Genomic DNA, 4,246 nt, shown 5'->3' on the forward strand with positions numbered 1-4,246 from the left:
TCTCAATCTTCTGACCTCGTGATCCGCCTGCCTCAGCCTCCCAAAGTGCTGGGATTACAGGCGTGAGCCACTGCGCCCGGCCGAAAGTGTTATTGTTTAAATGAAACTTTCTACCTGAGTAAAATTTAGGAGAAAAATTTTCTTTCTACCTTAGGCTACTTCTCCCTTAACAGGGCTTTTATTGCTGAGTTCCTGGTTGAATTTCACTGGCTTTAGTTGTTTTTTGTTTGTTTGCTTTTTGAGGGGGAACAAAACAATAAACACCTTTATTACATGGGTGAAGACAAAAATGAGGATTTATTTGCCTTTCCGGGCCTTGATTTTCCTGATAGAACTCCAACTCCTTGCCTTCTAGCACATAGCCATCTGCTTGGCCACAGTGTCCCAGCCTTGAAGCGATGCACACAAGAAGCTTGCCCTGCTGGAACTGCTCCTCCAAGAGACTGCTGATTTTGGCATTCTTTTTCCTTTCATCGATGTCTTCTGAAATTTTTTAGATCGTTTTTTGTTTAAAATCTCTTCCTCAGGAGTCAGCTTGGCTCCTTTCTCGCGGTCCAGGGGCTATGCATAGTGGGACTCGTACAACTGTCCATATGGTGTGCTGTCGATGAGTATGGTGTGCTGTTGATGAGCATGATGCAATTCTTCACCAGGGTCTTGATACGGACCAGCTCATTATTAGACACATTGTAGACAACATCGATGATCCTTGTTTTGCGAGTACAACACTCTGAGCCCCAGGAGAAATTCCCCATGTCCAGCCTCAGGGCACAGTATTTCTAGTTACCTCCTCGAACATGGACTGTGTGGATGTGGCGGGGGCCAATCTTGGTGTTGGCAGCTGGGCACACCACCTCATACTTCTGCTTCTCGTGGTAGGGCTATCTCTTGCCCCGGTCTTGGGGTGCTTGTGTCAATTCTCCTGAGAGATGTCCATCGCTCGGTGCTGGCTGGAAAGAGCTAGTTGGGTTTTTAGAGTAAAGTATCCTATTTTTAGATATCAAGTAGTTTAAGTAATAGAAATGAAAGGGGCTAGATGGAGAATATTTAATAGGCAATTGTGTAGGCATGTGAGTACAGAAAATAAAGTTTCTGCTCTCTCAAGGCTAAAATTAGAAAGCCAGGAACTAAGGCTGCTCCTTCCACTTCTCAGGAAGCTGCTTAGCCTTTCTTCACTATATGTTTCTGTGTCTGTGATCCATTATTCTTCTTCAATTCATAGACTTGCTTTCTTGGCCTAATAGTGTAGAGTACACAGGGCTGTAAATGGCCACCCCAGTTAAGGTGCTGCTTGCTACTTGATCTTTCAGTGTCAGTGGCTAGCATCATAGAGATAGAGATTTTATATCTTTTGGTCAGGGTAAACTGATGGCATAGCCTTCTTAGCTTATGAGCCTGTGGATTGATTCCTCCGAAGTTAGGTGCCTGACTGGTCCATTGGGAGGTTAATGGATGTGGGTATAACCTTTCTGTGGCACTTGGGGTGTGGACAAGGAGGTAATAACTGATGTCGTGACTGGATATTAAAATGTATTTTTTTCTTTTTAATATTTGGGACTGAGTAGGTCTGGTGCTGTGCTGTCTTTGACTAGCACTTGACTTACCTCTGAGTTCGTTATTTTCAACTAAAGTTGAACAACTTCACTGTTACTAGTAACCATATATCCCTAAATAACAGAATAAGGGAAACAAACAGTTATTTCTCAGACTTCTAGAAATATTATCCATTTCTTATAAAAACTGCGTACTGTTGGCTTAGTTTGGATAAGGACTTTCTTGGAGCCTGGTGCTTTAAAATCTCAATCCTCTGTAACTGATTCTTGTTTTCATCTAGGAGAAACGTTATTTATCTGGAAAATGTGTTGAGACTCTAATTTATGAAAAATAGACCCTGTGATAAGATTTGATAAAACTAGCCCCCCTCCTTAAATCACTTTATTGAAGTATAATTGATATATAAAAAGTTGTACATAATTACATATTTAATGTATACATCTTGATGAGTTTGAGGATAAGTATACACTCATGAAACCATCATCATTGTTAAGGCATAAACATTCATTACCTCCCAAAGTTTCCTCCACTCTATTACACAATTGTGTGTGTGTGTGTGTGTGTGTATGTGTGTGGTGGGCTGGAGGGATTGCTTGAGGCCAGGAGTTTGAGACCAGCCTGGGCAACACAGCAAGACACCCTGTTTCTTGTTTTTTTTGTTTGTTTGTTTGAGATGGAGTCCTGCTCTGTCGCCCATGCTGGAGTGCAGTGGTGCCATCTCTGCTCACTGCAACCTCTGCCTCCTCAAGCAATTGCTCAAGCAATTCTCCTGTCTCAGCCCCCTGAGTAGCTGGGATTACAGGTGTGCACCACCATGCCTGGCTAATTTTTGTATTTTTAGTAGAGATAGGGTTTCGCCATGTTGGCCAGGTTGCTTTTGAACTCCCGACCTCAGGTGATCCACCTGCCTTTGCCTCCCAAAGTTCTGGGATTACAAGCATGAGCCACCGTGCCTGGCCTTGTTTCTACAAAAGAATTAAAAATTAGCCAGGTGTGGTGGAGCTTCTCTATAGTCCTAGCATCTGAGGAGCCTGGGACAGGAGGATTGCTTAAGCCCAGGAGTTCAACGTTATAGTGAGCTATGATCACATATACATTAAGTTGTTTGGTATTGTTCCAGATATCTCAACACTGTTCAGTTTTTTTCCTTTTTCTCTGTTTGTATTTCAGTTTGGCTAATTTCTTTTCACCTAACTTCAAGTCCCGAGTCTGTCTTATGCTGATTATTGTCTTTGCATTAGCATAGCCTGGCTTATGAACCATCAAAATTTTTCTTTTCTGATAATGCATTTTTCACTTGTGGCATTTCCATTTGTTTCTTTATATTTCCGTCTCTCTGCTGAAGTTCCCATCTGCTCACACATGTTTATTTTTTCCATTAGACCCTTTAACATATTTATTATTGTTATTTTAAAGCTCCCTGTCTGATGTTTACAATATCTTGGCTGTCCCTGAATTTGAGTCTGATGACTGGTTCCTCTCTTAATTCTGGATCACATTTTCTTGCTTCTTTCTGTGTCTTATAATTTTTAATTGAATGCCAGACAATGTATATTAAAAAGCTGATTTTGTAGATTATGTGGCTTGTTTTGTTGTTAGGATATAAGTAACATTTTGTTGTGATTTCACATCTTACAGCAGGTATCTATATAATTTTGTATATTTGTGATTTTGCAAGTGTTACCTGGCCTGTGGCTTTAAGATAGTTTTGTTTGTTTGTTTTATTTATTTATTTATTTTAAACCCCTTGCTGCAGTAGACACTGATGACTTTAAGATGGTGATAACTGGTTGTGGAATTGCAGATTTTCACCTAATTTTAAGTTTGATCTTACTCTTTTTTTAAAAACCTCAATTTGAATCTCCTCAGAATAAAACCTGAACTAAATATAATGCAGTTGCTCTCCTCTATTGGGAATTTCTCCCCCTACCTGGAATTGTACCTTTTTTTAGAAAAATGGGCAGGTTACAGAATCATAGGCATATCAGCAATTTAGAAAGAAACAAATGAAATCTTCCCAGAGTTCATCCTGAGTTGTTACATATTCAGCCCACTAACTGTCTTCCACCAAAGTGGTGTGCAGAACCTAACTTCAAGGAGCTTCCACAACCACAGCCATTAGGCATGCACTTAGTGGCTGTTTAAAAAATTGAACTTAGGAAAATGGACTCAAATATTTTAGGAAGATTTTCAGTAATGAGGACTGAAACTAAAAGGTATTTGAGGTTGAGGCAGAAAATTGTTAGCTTTATAATATTTTAAATTCTTGATACATTGGATAAAAATGGACAGTTCCACTTTGGGAGGCTGAGGTGGGAGGATCACCTCAGTCTGGGAATTTGAGACCAGCCTGGGCAACAAAGTGAGCCCTCATCTCTACAAAAAAAAATTAAAAAATTAGCTGGGCATGGTGGTGCATGCCTGTAGTCCCAACTACTCAGGAGGCTGAGGTGGGAGGATCACTTGAGCTCAGGAGAATTAGGCTGCAGTGAGAGGTGATGACGTCACTGCACTCCAGCCTGGGTGACAGAGCAAGACCCTTTCTTAAAAAAGAAACCGGGCGCGGTGGCTCACGCCTGTAATCCCAGCACTTTGGGAGGCTGAGGCGGGCGAATCACGAGGTCAGGAGATGGAGACCATCCTAGCTAACACCGTGAAACCCCGTCTCTACTAAAAATACAAAAAATTAGCC

The 4,246-nt window shown here is 41.1% G+C and overlaps 1 protein-coding gene and 1 pseudogene across 5 annotated transcripts in view; one reads left to right on the top strand and one right to left on the bottom strand.

Moving 5' to 3' along the window:
- Positions 1–4,246, top strand: part of UBAP1 (ubiquitin associated protein 1) — a 78,450-nt gene that overhangs the window by 45,882 nt on the left and 28,322 nt on the right. The gene's annotated exons all lie outside the window — the stretch shown is intronic.
- Positions 298–937, bottom strand: LOC105539662 (annotated as a pseudogene).

This window comes from Mandrillus leucophaeus, unplaced genomic scaffold (genome assembly GCF_000951045.1).
Source record: "Mandrillus leucophaeus isolate KB7577 unplaced genomic scaffold, Mleu.le_1.0 Scaffold208, whole genome shotgun sequence".
Lineage (NCBI taxonomy): Eukaryota > Metazoa > Chordata > Mammalia > Primates > Cercopithecidae > Mandrillus > Mandrillus leucophaeus.